An 18,776-nucleotide genomic window follows, 5' to 3' on the forward strand; every position below is an offset into this window, starting at 1 on the left:
GCAGCGCGCCCCCCCCCCCCCCCCGAGAAGCAAGACCGCCCCCCGCCCCCAGCTCCTTCCCCGGAACAACCCTCAGCATCTCAGCGTCCAGCCGCCAGAGCTGTGAACTTCGTCTGTGAGCATCCGGGCTCTATCTCCACTCATTCTGTGTGTCCGATGGCAAGATGTGTCCTGAGGTATCAGAAAAGCCTAAGAGAGGTTATTTCGGGGGTCTGGGAATGCTCACAGTTTTTTTCCACGTAAATTAATGGTAAGTGCTTCTTTATACCATGTTTTCGGTTTTTGTTAGAGAGAGCGCACGCCCAAGAAGGGGAGGGGCAGAAGGAGAGAGAATCTTAAGCAGCCTCCACTCTCAGGGCAGAGCCCGACACGGGGCTCCATGCCCAACCCTGGGATCACGACCTGAGCTGAAATCAAGAGTTGGACGCAGACACTCAACCGACAGAACCACCCAGGCGCCCCGCCCCCTTACAAACGTTTTCACAGGAAGGCCCCACTCTCCAATATTGGGGGGAAACCTGTATTTGGAGGAAGTTGTTAGTGCATTCCAAACCTTCCAGCTCATTTACTCCAACTTCCCTTCTCCATAAGCTTTTAGCAGACACGGTCTCCACTTCTGTATTTGCCAAACAGGGACGGGTGACTGTTTTCAACAACAGAAGTTTCCACGTTGCCTCAAAGACACCGTCTATAGTTTTAAAATAGGCTTTCCACCTCTTCTCTTTTCCTGCACTTGTCTAGTTATCTCTCAGCTTTCTATATGTCACTCACCACTCCACATCCTTTCTAGAAAATGCTACAGCCTAGGAGTTACGATCCTGGGCTCTGGAGTCAGAGCGACCTGAGTTTAAACCCCAACCCACCTCTTAAAGTCCATGCAGCCATAGGTGAGTTACTTCGCCTCTGTGAGACTTGGCTTCCTCTGAAAGCCATTTTTCTATGAAAAATGGAGCCGATGAATGTCCCTACCTCCCAGAGGAATTAAATAGGACAGACTACATCAAGGGCCTGGCATAGAGCAAGTGCTGGAGAAAATGTTTAGACTCTCACTGCTTGGTTACCTCTGAATAACTCATTACACAACTGACTTCATCCCTGGGTCTTTATCTAGAGGACAAGATGCTGGCAAGGGGGGAGACAGGGGTGCATGGCCTTGACCCAAGCAAGGGGTTTCTGTTCTCCATCCCCACAATGGGCAAGGTCAGAGGGGTGGGGTAATGAATTCAGAAATATTCCTAAGTTTGACAAGAGACTCCGGGACAGGGTCAGGGGAGGGAGGGTAGACTGTTATCTTCTCTGTTCTGTCCATTTCTCTGCTCTAGTGACAGACCCACTTCCAGTTTCTGTCTCATTCCTGGAAGGCCCTTTAAAAAATGCAAAACTGAATGATGGCATTAAGTGAGGGAGTCGCCCCCTGTTTCCAGGCATTTTTTTAAAACTTTATTTAGTTTTGAAAGAGAGACAGACAGACAGACAGAGTGCGAGTGGGGGGCGGGGCGGAGAGAGAGGGAGATGCAGAATCCGAAGCAGGCTCCAGGCTCTGAGCTGTCAGCACAGAGTCTGATGCGGGGCTCGACCTCATCAACCGCGAGCTCAAGACCTGAGCCGAAGTCGGACACTTACCGACTGAGCCACCCAGGCGCCCCCTCCAGGCAACCTGACCCAACTCCCACCATCCCGGTTTCCCTGGGGACACGAACCTGTGCTTTTTGGTCCAGCTGATCTGGAAATGCTCCCTGATGTCTAACATGAGTCCCTGCCCCCTGCAGCCCTCCAAAGCCCTTTTCTCCCTCGTTAGGGGTCCCCGTCTTCTTCAACAAGAATATTTTCCAAGTGTGTGTTTGCAGCCCATCCCAGTGGGAAGCCACTGAAGGTTCCATGGCTCCACCTCACAGACTGGAGTGGGGGGGGGGGGGGAGGGAGGGGGCAGGGAGGGTGTGGAGAGTGCAGGACTCTCCAGGGTGCCCTTCACAGGAGTGGGTGAGGCCGCTGTTCCAGACATCAAGGCCGCCGGGACATTAAAGACATAAAGGTCAAAGGAGCCTGTGTCTGGACTCTCCTCCAGGCTCCCCTCACCAGCAGGCACTAAAACACACTGCGTTCATGACCCCATTACACCACCCGAGGTGGCGACAGCTACAAAATTGCAAAACCTTTTCCATCTCTAGCCCCTGTTCTGGTAACTTCACTGTTCATTGCGAATTCTTCCAGTTTTTCCATATTTGCCTAAGATGAATGAATGACTAGATTCAAGAGATTTTTTTTTTCAGTGAAATGTTTGGAAAATGGCTGCTAGCACTACAATGACCCTCTTTCTCCCTCTCTCTCTCTTTTTTTTTTCAAGGGAGAGGGGTTGGAATAATTTTTCCTGCTTCTTTTAAAAGGCACTTAAATAGCTACATTTGTGGTGAGCATAGCATAACCAGTAAAGAAGTTGAATGACTATGTTGTATACCTGAAATTAATGTAACATTGTGTCAGCTACAGTCAAATAAAAAAAAATGTAAGGCACTTACAGTACAGTGGTCACCCATCTTGTATCTTCCCAGAAAGTCCCAGTTTTTTAATTTTTTTATTAAAAAATGTTTTTAATCTTTACTTATTTTTGGGAGAGAGGGAGGGACAGAGTAGAAGCTGGGGAGGAACAGAGAGAGAGGGAGACACAAATCCGAAGCAGGCTCCAGGCTCTGAGCCGTCAGCACAGAGCCCGACGCGGGGCTCGAACTCACGAACCGCGAGTTCATGACCTGAGCCAAAGTCGGACGCTTAACCGACAGAGCCACCCAGGCGCCCAGAAAGTCCCAGTTTTTTTTAAAGGCAATTTGTTAAACCTGTATGTCAATATGATCTAAATTTTATGAATCGTTCACAAAGTCATGTGTGCAAGAGGTGTGACTCTTGTTTTCTTTCATTTCTGTTTTGACTTTTCATTCATGTGGACTGGCAGAATCTTCAAGAACCAACCCTCTTCCCAGAGTTGTGTCTAATGGATAGGGTAGAGTGGGTCCATGTCCCCATTCGCAGAAGCCTCCTTTGGGACCTCCACTATCCCACTGGTCTTGGTCAATGGACGTTTCAGGTTGTGGGTAGATGCCCCTTGTTCCTGCCCCATGATCCCTTCAGATTGATGGCTCTCTGTTAACTTCTCAGCCACTTGGCAGTGACTCCTGGAGCCCCACCTCATATGGAACACAGAGAAAATTCCATAAGACCTTCACCTGCCAAGATAGTCCATACAAGCCTTTTCTTCCCCGAGCTCATTACTACCTGGAACTGTCCCAGGATGTAAGGTCCAGACCCCTCATTCATAGATTCCTTGTAATTCCTGGTAATTCCCCTTCTCTGGGACTCAGCCTGGACACTGAGTGAAGAAATGGGTGTAGGGCCAGCTTCTCCAAAGCTCATCAATGTCTGCGCTCTGTCCCCCTCCTCGAATGCCATACATCTGAATTTTAACAAGTGTCACTCTGGACAAGGGGAGGAAGAGAGTCCTCTCCCAAATCTTTTATCTTATTCCTATCATCTAGTCCAGGAGACAAAGCCAGGCGGAGAGTGATTTTGTTCGGCTGATACAACCCTGTCCTGAGGCGATGAACAGAGAAAGGCCTGATTTTGGACGGAAAGGGCAGAAGAGAAGGAAACAATGTGAGAACATGAGTTACTATTTCCAAAAATTTTCCTGCCCAGCCTAAAGGCTTTTAATATGGTGCCCACATGTTCGCTATTTTCTGTGCTTGCCCCCAGTTTGGTTAATTTTATTCTTTAAAAGGAGACCCTCTGTTGAATCTGTAGCTAAACTTGCTTAAAGTTGCCTCCTTTGGCAGGACTTTTCCTGTAGCTATATTCACGGGTGCAAGTGGGGAGAGGGTGGGAGGACCCTGGGGTCAGCCTCGGTTCCCTCGTGTGTGGGATGCTTTACGGCAAAGCGGGTGCCACCAGTCAGCAAGTCCCTTTGTGCTACCCGGAATGGAATAAGGCATTTCTCAGAAACCCCTCCAGAAAAAAAGGGGGGAGGTCCCTGAATATTTACAGCTCTTGAGGGACCATGAGTGTGATCCCTGGTTCCCCAGCCTGCCAGGGCAGCTACCCCCTCATCCAGAGAACTGGGGCATCCCATCTGCAAGGACCCTACCAACATGACCTCACAAGCTGGTCCCACCTGAACTTGGAGTAGTGACAATGACATCTTTCACTCCCCACTCATTTTGTCCTTGCTCTTGTCCCTTATCTCCAAGGGGAGCATCCCTGACTTTCCTAGTATGTTAGCAGTTGACCGTCAGGGTTTCCTTTGCAGAGCGTGGTGTTCCGTAAAGGCGAGTCTCGTGTGTAGAAGTGACACCTGAGCCCAATTCTTCCCGCATTACTCCCCCCAACCCCCACTCACTGCCTCTGGGTCATCCCAGCTACTCCCAGGACTTCAGCCAGCACCGGGCTGCAAATGACTCTTGGAGTTTCCAGGAAATGCCGTCAATGTGATGTAGCTGGTCCTTCTACCTGAGGGGAGTTGCCCGCCCTCTTTGCCGGCAACCTTCAGGCAGTACCTGCCTGCCCTGGGAAGCCTCCCCTGCCTGTCCCCGGCAGACCTGATCCCCCCGTGCTCAGTGGCCTTCTCCACTTCTACGTGACACCCACCACGCTGTAGGGCAGCCTCTTATACCTGTGCACCTTTAATCAAATACAGATGCTCCGGTTCTGCCTCCTCTCTGGTGAATCGGGGGGTTCTGAGCCTCACCCTGCATGGGGAACTTTCTGCAGGAAAGGAACCCTGCAGGGCCTTTCTTTGTGTTCCTATTGCTTGGATGCACCAGACTATGAGCTCCTTGAGAGCAGGACAGGGCACGCAGAGCAGTGCCCGTACCCAATAGCGTGAGCGAGCACTGCCGCCGTCCTGGAGGCTTTCCATGCACTAGCCCATTCAGTACCTCATAGTTTCCCCGTGAGATACTTTATTAATCCCATTTATAGATGAGGACATAGTTAATGAATGAATGAGTGAATGAGTGAATCATACTTTCTAGAGAGCTGATTGGTTTAGAGAAATCTAAGCCAATGATCCATTGGTTTATTTATAAACCGTATTCATTTTACAAACATGACGTTTTCGGGGACGAGAAGTGTCTCACTCTGTTCTGATCACGTCTAGGGAGGGGAGGAGAGGATCCAGGAACAGACGTGATTATTTTCTGGGAAAGAGAACTACTCGTGTGGTGGCAGACGAGGGCTTCCAGAAACCCACCCGTGAAGCCCCAGGACAGTCCAGCCTGAGCCAGCCTCCCCCCAAAGATGAGAGGGCTCGGCACAGGACAGACCCCGAGAGTGACAGGATCGGAGTGAAGAGCACTCTTGTTTCCCACCTCCTTCTTCTCACGGCCACTAGCCCCGAGACGCAGCCTCTAGATGGCACTTGCTCTCTTGGGCGGAAAGTGACCAGAGGACTAGTTTATATCATCAAGTTATTACAAAGACGCAGGCCACTCACCATGCCCATTCATAGCTCCTGGCAAGCTGAACAAGGTCGTTGAGACTCCAGAATCCTGCCCCTTACCACAGAATGAATCGTGGGACACTCCCCGCCGGAGGTTTGTCAGGAAGGGCAAGAAGGATTCAGAAAACAGTGCAGAAAAGTCAGTGAGCAGGTCCCCAAGTCACGGCACAACCGTGACACCTGCGTGGCCCCCATTGTCACCGGCTTCCCATTTTTCAACGTCCCTATCCTTCAGGGACCACGTCTTCCAGAAGCCTTCCTGGAAATGGCATATGGCTGTCCTCTTGCGCGTTCGCGCGCGACTCCACAGCAGGGATGTTTCTCGTGCCGATCCTTCTTTCTCCCCAGTTGGAGGCTATGGGCCTCCGCGTGCAAACCTCTCCCCGGGGGACTCCTGGGCACGCAAACTTCCCTGCCAGTGCTGCTACCCCACGATGCTCGAGAGACTCGGACAGCCTGTCTGTTCCACTTCCAGACAGACTGAACAACTTGCCTTGCACTTCAGTGTCGACTTTAGGGTCGTCTCAGCACTATTTTCTAGAAAAAAAGGTACAGCAAGAGCTTAAAAGGGTCCTGAACGCTAGACCCCCGACTTCTTGGTTTCCAATCCCGCTCTGCCACTCACTCAACGTAAATTCACAGGCAAGTTCCGTAACCTTGCTGTGCCTCAGGTTCCTCATCCGTGACGTGGGGTCAACGGCACCTACGTCGTGGGGCTCGTGAGTGAGCGTGTGCAAAGTGCTTGCAACGGGGTCTTCCACACAGCAGGAGCTCATAGTGTGATCGTCTCGCCAGTTAAACGGATGTGATTCAACCCGAGTTTCGTGTGATTCTCCCAACTGGAAAGCAGGTAATGATGCGTCCTCTTCGCAGAGGAGGAAACCAGGCACGAAGAAGCTCAATGACTGGCCTCAGGCAGCACAGCTGGTAAGTGACCACACGGTTCCTCAAAGCCAGGATTCTGAGCCCCACAGACGTGGCAGTTGGGAGCCGTGAACTCTGGCGGCGTCCCTACCGTTGCTGCCTCCCCCCTCCTGTGGCATTCCTGTGGCTTCCCGGCATGTTCTTGAAGCCTCCCAGTTAACGGCCTTCCCACCCCAAACCCACCGTAGGCCCGGGGAATGGTGTCCCCCTCACCACATTCCTGCCTTTCTGGTCACGGGCAGGGAGCCCTGCAGGAACCACACTGGGCTCCAGAGGCAGTGCTGGCGGACGCTGTGGGGCAGGCAGCCTCTCCCAGGACCCGGGCTGCGCAGGATCCTATAGATGATCTCCTGGCATCCACCTGTCAGGCGTGGCCGGCCCAGCTGCCCAGGACCTGGTACGGTGGAGCCTTGGGTGGTGGGGACGCCACCGACCCTACGACTCTGCCACCGAGACAGCCTGGCAGAGCAGATGTGCCGGGAAGGGGGCTGAGTAAGGGTCCCGGGACAGGCTGGGGACCTGCTCTGTCGGGAGCCAGATGTCATCGCAGTGGCAGATGATGTTGCGTAGAATATGCGGGTGGGACCCTCGGACGGGACCGGCCTGGACAGCGGCGTGCTGGAAGCCCCTTATGAAGTGCTTACGTGAATTGCTGTGAGGGGGCATGCGGGTCCCTTCGGAATATTCTAGGCTTTGCAACCCCCACAGCCCATTCACAGATGCCGTCTCATAACCGCCTTCTGAGTGGGTATTGACACTATCTCCATTTACAGGTGAGGAACTAACACTCAGGGCCTCTGCCTCCAGTTCAGAGGGCTTATCACGAACCTTACCTTTGGACAGTAGTAAACCTAAGCCGGAGACCAGGCAGGTCCCAGACTCATGAGTGAGCAAAGCGGGCAGGGAGCAGGGTGGGGACAGGATAGTGGGCGCTGCCCGCTGCCTGCTGATTATTGCCAGGTGGGAATGCAGCCTCAGGATTGCGAGATCTTTGGATTTTTCCAGAGAAGCTGAAAATCTGGATTTTTTAAATGTGAAATTTCCCCAGTTTTTCATGTCGGAAACTGATTTAATTTATCTTAGAATGTCTAGTGGGCTAAACAAAACACATTCTTGAGCTGGACTTGACTCAAGGCTGCCAGTTTGCCGACTTGGGCCCACACATTCGCCTCCAAGATGCCAGCAAAGCTGGGATTAGCCCCCACCCTCCCCATCTGAATTCAAACATTCAAGTGCCCCGGCAGCAGCGGGGGAGGGGGTCGTCACACATGAACGTCAGATTTCGTTTTGGAGGTTATGGATATAACTTGACAAAAACACTCATGTGAAGCTTATATTATTCTAATTTTTTTAACGTTTATTTATTTTTGAGAGACAGAGAGAGACAAAGCAAGAGCGGGGGAGGGGCAGAGAGAGAGGGAGACACAGAATCCAAAGCAGGTTCCAGGCTCCGAGCTGTCACCACAGAGCCCGACGCAGGGCTCGAACTCGCTCACGGACCTCGAGGTCATGACCTGAGCCAAAGTTGGGCACTTAACCAACTGGGCCACCCAGGAACCCCGAAGCTTATACTATTCTAAGTGGAGAAACATAACGTGAAGATAAATTTGTAAAAAGTTTTAATGTGTTAATAACCACTAAGGAGAAAGTTAGCAGGAAAGTTTTCTGCAGGAATTTCAGTTACAGATAAGGTGGCCAGAGATAGCCTCACTGAGGAGAGGAAAAGTGATAAAGACCTGAATGAGAGGAGAAGGGGGGATAGTGCACTCATCTGCAGGAGGAACATCCAGAAAGAAGAAACAGCAAGTACAAAGGTCCTGAGGCCCAAGGAGAGTACTGGAGTGGCAAAAAGGAAGGGGCAAGAGGGGCGGGAAAGGGGGGTATATGGTAGAGTTAGAGGTCAGAGAGGTAAGAAGGTAAGGGAGGAGGAAGCCAAAGTACGTGGGGCCTTGGGTTTTACTCTGAAGGAGATTGGAAACCATTGGGGGAACGGGATCATTCTTGTGGCTGTGTTGAGACTAGAATGAAGAGAAGCAAAGAATGAAGCCAAAAGAGCCTTCACGAGGCCATTGTGATAATCCGGGGGGAGGAAATGATGGTGGCTGGGGCCAGGGTGGCGACTGTGAAGGTTGGCGAGGAGTGACCCAATTCTGGACATACCTGGTAGACAAATGCAATGGTGTGGCAGTAAAGGCTTACCAACCAGGTCTTTGGGGACGCAGCTAGTTCCCGTGGTGTAAATATTCCTGACATGGCTGGTTTCGAGCTACCCACAGGATGTCAACTGGCTCACAGGATTCCTAACAATTTTGCAATTGGCCCTTGCAAGCCAATACAGGCAGGGTCCACACACCACTGGGCAGAACTAACAGCACTTGCCGGTGGATTGGGCGGGAGGGGTAAGAGAAGGAGACACAGAGAACTCTAAAATTCAGGCAATTGATAAAATGGAGTTGCCACTTGTTTAGATGGGGAGGAATTTGATGGGATCAGGCTTGGGGGAAACGTCAGAGGTCTCAGTTGGGACATTACAAGTCTGAGAAACCCATTATATCTTCTCGTTTGAAACCTCACAAGACATTATTGTTACCGTTTCACATAGTGAACGTCCATTTAGATTTACCCACATATTTGCCACTTTATTTGCCTTCATTCTTTCTCGCCTCTCAGACCTTCCATTCGGGCTCATTTTCCTTCTGCCTAAAGATCAGGATTTCCCATAGTGAGAATCAGCTCAGAGCAAATGCCCTGTTTTGTTTTTTACTTTCTCATCTGAAAGCATCTGTATTTCACCCTCATTCTTGAAATGTATTTGAAATGAAATTCTTGAAATGAAAAAAAATAATTTTAGTGGGGCAGCTATTTTATTTCAGGATACCAAAACAATTTTTTTTTTCAAATGGGTATTAATTTTTGAAGGAGAGAGAGAGAGTGTGAGTGGAGGAGGGACAGAGAGAGAGAGGGAGACACAGAATCAGAAGCAGGCTCCAGGCTCCGAGCTGTCAGCAGAGAGCCCAATGCAGGGCTCGAACTCATGAACCGTGAGATTATGACCGAGCTGAAGTCAGAAGCTTAACCAACTGAGCCACCCAGGCACCCCTGAAGCAAATTTTTAAGATAATATGTGTTTCATGTTTTTCTTTGTGTTTTGATCTACTAAAGTTCCATGATGATATGTCTGGTTGTGGATATCTGTTTGTCATGCTGGAGATTCATTTGCTTTCTTGAATTTGTGATTTGTTGTTGTGTTTCATCAATTCTGGAGCATTGTCCGCTCTTATTCATTTACCTTACTGTCTTTGAGACAACTTCTCTCTCTTTTGTTTCTGGGACTCCGATTACACGTATGTTGGTTCCTCTCCCTCCGTCCCTCTACAGATCTTAACTTTTCCTGAATAGTCTCCATCTTTTTATTCCTCTGGGTTAAATTTTGGTTAATTTTTCTATCTTCTAGTTTATTAGTTCTCTCCAATTGCATCCTTTGGGCTTTCATTCATAATAATGAATAATAATAAATTCATTATTTATATAAATTCATTTTATTTATATTCATTATATTTATATTCATTATAATATTCATTATATGTATATATTTATATTCATATAAATTCACTATAAATTCATTATTGTGAATTTATTATTTCTGGAAGTTTGATTTGGTCTTTTCCCAGATAGAAGTTGTTGTAGTTTCTTATTAACTACAAGTACACTCAAGCACATCTTTTATTTATCTAAACGTTGTAATCATACTTGTTCTATAATCTGTGTCTGATAAATATAAAATCTGACATTTTTGCCATTTGGTTTCTCTTGTCTGTTGTATCTGTCCTTTCTTCTTTATGGTGCCCATTCTCTGGTATATTTGATTATTTTGTGTTTGCTGTTCATAATACTTGAAAAATGATTTGTTGAGATAGATGGAGGGGATAAGAGTGCCTTCCTCCAGAAAAGCGTTATTGTTTCGTTTTGGTTTTTGCTTTGGGCAGGCACTTGTGGGTGTTTTTGAGGTTCTCTGAACCAGACATTGATAGGAACTCTGTGAAATTTTTGCCAAGCTAGTTTAACCTTGGTTTATCTTCCCCCTCAGGGTGTGGTCCTTTGGGGTCCTTGCTTATGGAGAAGAATATCTTCCTGGCTTCTTCAAGACCCACGCTGTGATTTGCATCCCCCTGGCCCTTGCAGGTATCAAGACAAAAGTTCAAATGTACTGGGATCAGCAACACCCTCGGGCCAAACCTTTACTTTCTGTCTCTGGCTTTTCCATTTTTCCTCTTCAGTTTGGCCTGGTTGTGCATTCTCCATTACTTACTTTCTTGTCCGCTCTTGTTTTTTAGGGGGAAAAATTTAATATCTGGCTTATCAGTTTTGCTTTTTTTCAGTGGTAGAGTTGCTTCAAATAATTTAGCCCACCATCACTGGAGATTGGAAATCCCACTGGATGATTGGGGCGTAGTGGTGACACGATGGAGTTTTTCAGGGTAACGGAAACATTTTACATCCGTTGGGGTGAAGGTTACCCCAATGAGTATGTACATTTGCCAAAGGTCATCCAACGGCACGCTTAAACTGGGTACATTTTACTCTATGCAAACCGTAACTTAAAAAAGAAAGTTGGTTTAAAAGTAAGAAAAAATACCTCTTGTTCTTGATGAAGAATGGATTACAGAGTAGTAAGAGGCCCTGTACAGGACCCTTAAGAGAGAGTAAAGACTAGGCACCATTCACTGTCCTAGCCATCTGTGAGTCTAGAGTCTGATTATAGGTGGAGAGTGAAATTCCCCCATTTATAAATGCAGTGCTAATGAGCGTGTATGGCTGTTAAGATGGGTCAGTAGGTAACACATGGGGTTGGGCTATTTACCAAAATAAATCCAGAGCTGAGTGGGAATGGGTCTGGAGGAACTGAGGAGCTTGAGATGGGCAGGATGAACCCAGAGATGCCTCTTGGAGAAGGCAGCCTTGTCTTACAAGAAGAGAAGGGCCCAGAACGCCTTATCCCTACCTCCCTTATGGGCAGACCTTCGCGGAAGGGAGGGTAGGTAGAGAGACATAGAAGCAAAGACGGTGGAGTGTTCTGGGACATGAGTGTCAAGGCCTGGAGAACACGGTGGGCCTTCCTGTGCTTCTGACAGTGCTTCCTCAGGTGCAGAGAGGTGTGTGAAGGCACCGAGGCAGGAGACCTCCAAGTAGTAGATCCAGCAGGAGCCTGGGACAGAGCTATCCTTCCAGGTCTGTCCGTCCCCATCTGCTTGGTTTCCCAGCAAGTTTTGGGGAATCCTGGGGGCCCCTGCCCATGGGGTGATGAAGAAATGTAAGACACAGATCTACAGGTGCTAGCTGTGTGGCTTTTGACAAGTTATTTAATCCGAGCCTCGGTTTGCCTATGTTTGAAATGGGGATAAAAATTTAGATGAGGCAATATATCAAGGTTCTCAACATTCGCCTGGCACAGAGTAGCCATTTAACACATGAAAATTATGATGATTATGATTAATGAGACAAGACTAACACAAGGCAAACAAATGAGAGACTAATTTAGGATGCGATATAATTAAGGATATTTTTAAGCGGTATAGACCAGACAGCCTTCAGGCTTGGAAGCAAGTAGGGGCAAGAAATAGGTTTAAAGAAATTGTAGTTAATTCATCATTCATGCCTATGTATTGGGCAGCTCCTATGTATCCTTTCTCTCCAGAGCACTACCTATGACATGGTGATTTGAGATATTTTTACGTTTATTTTTTGGTTCTGTCGACATAGGACTGAAAATAATTGTACAGATTTAGGTTTTACACTGTGATCCTTTTTTGTTTTTTTTAAGTAGGCTCCACGCCCAACATGGGGCTTGAACTCGTGGCCCAGAGGTCAAGACTGGCATGCTCTGTAGGCCATGCCAGCCAGGCACCCCTATGCTGTGATCATTCTAAAGGTGTTTTATTTTCTGTTTCTCCCACTAGACTAGCCCTGCAGGAGGGCAGGGGACAAGTCTGCTTTGGCATCTTCAGAGCCTAACGTGGTGCCAGGCACCCAGTAGGTGCCCAGTAAGCCTCCGTGAACGGATGCCAGGCCCGTGCGGGGCACCGGGCCACACTGTGAGCCTCACACAGCTGTGAGTCGAAAGGGGAAGCCTGACTGATTTCACTTAAATAATCCCTCTGAAGGCAGCGTCAAGATCTTTCTGAGAGCGGAAGGTATCAGGCGAGAAGCCTCAGGCGGTGAGATGACAGGGCTGGCACCGGAGCCCTGACAGGGAGGCAGCAGGGGGACCAGATGATGGGCTTGGGACTCACGGCAATGGCGGGCTAGGTGGCCAGAGAAAAAAGGCCCAGCGCTGGGCTTAGAAGACCGCGTGGCACCCGAAGGGTGGGGGAAGACCCCAGGAGGGATGCTGAGAAGTGAGCAGCTAAGCTTGGAGGCCCCTGGCCCTCATTGCTGGGGGTGGGGGAAGGGACCTGGCTCTGGCGTGGCCCAGGGCCTGGGGGGCAGTGGGCACGGGAGCTGAGCTGAAGCCGGGCAGTCCTGGCGGGCCTGCAGGGTGCGGAGGCTGTTGGGCCCGATGGGAGGGGAGGAGAGCACTGCTGGAGAGCCGCGGCCCATGACTTAATCCCGCGGCAATGTGGCCGCTAATGAATTTCATACCCCTCCCGAGCTCTCCCCGAGTGGGAAGAGAGAGGAGGAGGCCAGGAGCAAAGCAGCAGCAGCAGCGGAGGAGGAGGAGAGGAGGCCGGAAGCACAGGTGAAGGGGGCCAAGGGGGCAGAGAAGGCAGGAGACGGTCGGGAGGAAAAGGGTCTCCAGGCCCCGGAGTCAGAGTGTGACAGCCTCATGGGCCAGCTCGCCCACATCACACCCGCCCCGCCTCAGCCCTGCCACCAGCGAGATCCTGGAGGTGGCCGGCTCCCCTCTGCCTGGCCTCCCGCACCCCCGTCTCCAGAACAGACAGGAGGGAGCAGTGGCCGCCTGCCGGAGAGCTACTGAGTTCAGAAGGGCCTAAGGATGAGTAACACTAATGCTAGAGCAGGGCCAATGACAACGCCGCCGGTTACCCGGCACCTGTCTCCAAGGAGCCCGAAGCTCCGCAAATCCAAGTTCCGCTTTAGGCAGGAGGGGGCCTCCCTGTTTCCCAATAAGGTTCTACATACAAGAAAGGAGCCTGAAATCCAGCAGGAGAGAGGCAAGGTCGGCGAGAGGAAGAATTTCCCGACAAGAACATTTCAGGCTGAAGTGCCAGGCCACCGAAGACTGGGGGAAGGAAGCGCGGTGGGGTGAACGGCCTTCCTTCCTGGGGGTCTCTAGGGAAAGCAGAGCCACCACTGTCCTGCTGTCTTCCCCAGCCCCCACAGCACTTTGCCAAGCCCACAGCCTCTCGTCGAGCCCTGGCCCACGGAGCAGACAGATGGGGCTGCCAACCACCTTCCAAAACATGTTTTGCCTTTTTGCCTTCGTTCTGTGGCTTGGCTCAGTGGGGCCCGAAAATTCCCCACACCTGAGGTGGGCCAAGATGGGCCGCTCCATGGCTAACATCACTGTTTCCAGCCCGAAAGCCCTGCTCTGTCCTTAGAACCGCCTTATGGGATGGGACAGCGGGTCTGAGGCCCTCAGATTAGCAAAGAGCAACTTCCAGGGCCGTGTGACGGGGGGCGAGGCATGGGTGGGGGGGCATCACAGGAGGCCACGACTCGGAGCCTGGGTTGGGGGTGGGGGTTCTTGCTGCACAATCCCTTGTCCCATTCCCAGAATGCCTCCCAAAAAAGGGCATCCAGGATGGTTGTCTAAGACCTGGCCAGAGTGGCCACATGAGCTCACTACAGAGGTGACTGGATCGATGGGGCAACAGCTGTGCCCAGTAAATGACTTCCCAGCTCCCGGCCTTCAGGCTGGAGCTCCCTTGGCTAAATCCTCTGTTGATGGATGCCAAGGCCAGCGTAAACACACGAAGGAAACACAGTGTCTCTTGGCGAAGACACTTCATAACAATGCTCTGGATCCTTCCATAATACTGTTTTCTGAGCCACGGCCATAAAAAAGTATCCTTTACTGTGTATCTTTGGGGTCAGACAGCCGTTATGGGTCTTGATGTACCTTGGTATCCTGTCTGTCTATGTGTGTATTGCCCGTTTTAGACTGTGAGTCAGCTCTCAGAGTAGAAGAGAGCAAGTCTCCTCGCTTGCCCCATGGAGCCCTTTGAATGGACCCCAAGGTCCCCTGCCACCCTCGCAGGGTACCGACTGCGGGGAGGGAGAACAAGGAGGTAGCCAAGCATGGCTGCTCTTAGCTCTTTCCCACGCCATCACCCGAGAAAATCCCTTCTCACACTGCTTTCGGAAGTGCCAGTCTGATGGGGGAGACGCGGCCTCTGTCTGGGGACACGGTCAAGCTGATAGCCTAAGGGCCGAGCAATGCCACAGGAAGAGTGGACATAGGAGACCCAAGAACAAACCACAGGCAGATGAATGTGGGTGGAAGGCAGGGTGAGTGTAGGAGCAGAGGGCCTGCTCAGGGGGCCCCTTTCCTTGGCGAAGGGATGCTGCTTACTTGCACACAAGCTGGGTGGTGGCTTCACTCTCTGGAGAATCAAGCCAGGGCACAGGCAAGACAGCTACACAGGGGCAGGGCTCCCCCTCCTTTCTGCTTCAGCCTACTGCTGTGTGTCACCAGCCCCAGGAGGCTACAGAAGCCCCGGGGCAGTGGGTGGGATTTCATTTGCACATGGCTTGAGACATCCTCCGGAGCACTTCTGACCCAGCAGGCTGAGAAAGCAGGAAGCTGGGGGCCGGAGAACATTCTGGCCTCCATCTTTGCCTCTGGCTGGGTCCTTTCCCTTCACACGGCCCGGGCCCGGAGTCAGGAGGCTCAGGGACTCAGAAGGGAGCCCGGGTTGGGCAGCCTTGTGGCTCAGCCCCTGAATAAGGCTGTGATTTGCCTCTGAATAAGGCCAGGGCTGTGCATCAAAGGTGGAAGGAGGGGGCCCAGGGGGCCAGGGGGGAGATGGGACATGCTCCTCGAGCCGCAGGCCAACCAGTCATTTTTCTCAGACTTTGCAAAACAGAATAAAGGAGACATAAGAAGAAAGAAGGCTGAGGCTTGTGCGGCAATGGAAGAGGTGGGCGAGCGTCCGTGTCACCTGCTAGAGAAGAGATGGGAGTTCTGTTATTTCAGTAAAAACCACAGACCAGGCCTCCAGAGACCAGGGCTCCAACCTAGTTTGACACCAGGAATGGCGTGGGCAGAAACTGAGTCATATCATGTTTTATTAACTAATACCACCCCCCCCACCACACACACACACATACACACACACACACACACACACACACACACACTGCGGATTACCATTCATTCTGTGAGTACTGTCAGTATAGTGTAGACAGCAAGGACCTTGGAGCCAGGCTGCCTGGGTTCAAATCCTGGCTTCAACATTTAGTGACTGTATAATCTTCTGTAAAGGGATGATAGTACCCATTCCTGGGGTGGTTATGTGGATTTCACAAGCCAATGCAAAGTGCATGCCTGGTGCATAGCAAGCTCTTGGTAAGCGTTAGCTGTTCTGATCCTTATATATCTGTCAGGTCCTTTGCCAGGATCTGGTTTTCTTTTCTTTTCTTTTTTTTTTTTTAATTTTTTTTTTATGTTTATTTTTGACAGAGACAGACAGAATGCAGGTGGGTTAGAGGCAGAGAGAGAGGGACGCACAGACTCCGAAGCGGGCTCCAGGCTCCGAGCCGTCAGCACAGAGCCCGACGCGGGGCTCGAACTCACGAGCCGTGAGATCACGACCTGAGCCGAAGTCGGATGCTCAACCGACTGAGCCACCCAGGCGCCCCATCAGGATCTAGTTTTCTGCCTTGGAGACCCTCAGTCCCACAGAGGGGGTAGACAGGGAAGTGAGCGGTAACTGCAGGAACAGAGTAAGCACAGTACCAGAGCTGTGGCTTGGGGGAGCACTGGTGGGAGCATTCTGCCTGTAGGGATCAGGGAGAGTGCCATATAGAAGGCAGTATATGATCTGGGCCTTGCAGGGTGAATAGGAGTTCCCCAAATGGAGAATAAGGGAAGAAGGACAGCTGAAGCCAGGCTGAGCAAAGGCCTAGAGACTCAACCAGGAAAACCTGATCTCACCAATCTGGTTCTCAGGTGCTAGAAGAACTATGGAAGGAAATGAAAATGGCAAGAAAGCGGGATCAGATGACGGGGGCCCCAAGTGTCATGCTAAAACGTTTGAATTCCATCCTGTAAACAGGCGACAGACACTGCAGACACCTAAGCAAGGGAATTGCATGATCAGGTCTGTGTTTTGGGAAATAACACGCCTCGTGGGTCCCGGAAAATAGATTAGGAAGTCAGAAGGCTGCAGAAACACGCAGGAGGGCTTTGCAATGACTCAGCAAACACAGAGGAGGAGAAAGTATTCTTAGTGCTTCCAGGCGCACTGCCGGATCACACTGGGGCCAGGGCACAGGACACTGGAGACCTGCCGTGTGTCAGAACGCTACCAGGTCCTGGGGCTCCAAGAAGGGATCCGGTCAGGCACAGGTGCCTGGGGAGCTGGTAAACCAGGCAGAGAGGAGAAGAGAGGAGGCCGGGGAAGTGGTGCAGGTCCTGGGAAGGACACATACTAGGGGACAGCTGCAGCACATGGACAGAGTGGTCATCCCTACACACGGTGGGAGAGGAAAGCACTGTCAGGAGAGGATTCTAGAAGGTGGAACACCTGGGGAAAGGGGTGGTTCCTAGACAGAAGGAGCGGTGAGCAAGGAGGTGTAGGTATGAAATAGCTTGGCGTATTCCGGGCGCTGTGACACAGCCTCAGAGTTTGAGAAATGGGGCTGGGGAAGTAAGCAGAGGTCAGAGCATGGAGACGGGGCTGCATCCTGTGTGCCTGTAACTGTCAGCCAAGGGCGTGGGCCTCGATCACTCATGGTGACAGCCTTTAAAAATACAGATCAGCCTGAATCAGAGGCTGGGGCCTTTAGGCATTTTTAAGAGCCCTCAGGTGACTCTGACATGCACTATGGGGGTCCGAACCGTGGCTGTGGAGACAGGGAGCCACTGAAGGGTGACCTGGTGAGATCTGTGCTTAGCAGGAGCCAGGAGGGAGGGGCAAGACAGGGAGACCCGGAAGGAAACTCCAATAGTGGTCCAGGCACATGGCAGGAAAAGTGGGGGTGGGGGGGTGGGGGGTGGGCGTAAAAGCTATTAAAGAGGGGCACCTGGGGGGCTCAGTCGGTTAAGCATTTGACTCCTGATTTTTTTTTTTTTTAATTTTTTTTTTTCAACGTTTTTAATTTATTTTTGGGACAGAGAGAGACAGAGCATGAACGGGGGAGGGGCAGAGAGAGAGGGAGACACAGAATCGGAAACAGGCTCCAGGCTCCGAGCCATCGGCCCAGAGCCTGACGCGGGGCTCGAACTCACGGACCGCGAGATCGTGACCTGGCTGAAGTCGGACGCTTAACCGACTGCGCCACCCAGGCGCCCCTGACTCTTGATTTCAAGAGGTCTCATGGTTGGTGGGACTGAGCCCCCCATCGGGCTCTGCTCTGAGAACGTGGAGCCTGCATGGGATTCTCTCTCTCTTTCTCTCTCTCCCTCTCTCTTTCTCTGCCTCTCCCCTGCTCGCACACACTCTCTCCCTCTCAAAATAAATAAACTTTAAAAACAAAAGCCATTAAGGAAATAGACTTGATCTTGGGGAGCCCATATGGAGGGTAAGAAAGACAGGAATTGAGACTGTTTTAGAAATGAGAAACTGAGTCCTAGATCAGTGGCTCTCAACAGTTTCAAGTGTGAGGATTTCTTTTCAACATCAAAAACAAAAACAAAAATATCTGAGGATAGTTAAACTTCTATGAATAGAAAACACTTAATGACACCAAGCTGCATAGATCTGGAGATGATTTTTTTTTTAATTTTTTTTATATTTATTTATTTTTGAGAGACAGAGACAGAGCACAAGTGGGGGAGGGTCAGAGAGAGAGGGAGACACAGAATCCAAAGCAGGCTCCAGGCTCCGAGCTGTCAGCACAGAGCCTGACGCGGGGCTCGAACTCATGAACCGTGAGATCATGACCTGAGCCGAAGTCGGACATTTAACTGACTGAGCCACCCAGGTGCCCCGGATCTGGGGATGATTTGAAAGGATTTGCATTTTTATCTTTCACAACAGCACAAATGTACACAAACAAGAACGTTGGAGGCAGAACAACCTGGGTTCAAATCCTTCCTCTGTCATTACTAGATGTGTGACCTTGGGCACTGTAGCGCCTCAGTCTCTCACCTGTAAAATGGGCAAGACAGCAGTACCTGACTCATGGAGCCGAATGAGGACCAGAGTTGTACGTATAAAAGGACGCCCGGCACCTGTAAGCC

This window comes from Neofelis nebulosa, chromosome 15 (assembly GCF_028018385.1).
Source record: "Neofelis nebulosa isolate mNeoNeb1 chromosome 15, mNeoNeb1.pri, whole genome shotgun sequence".
Taxonomy (NCBI): Eukaryota; Metazoa; Chordata; class Mammalia; order Carnivora; family Felidae; genus Neofelis; species Neofelis nebulosa.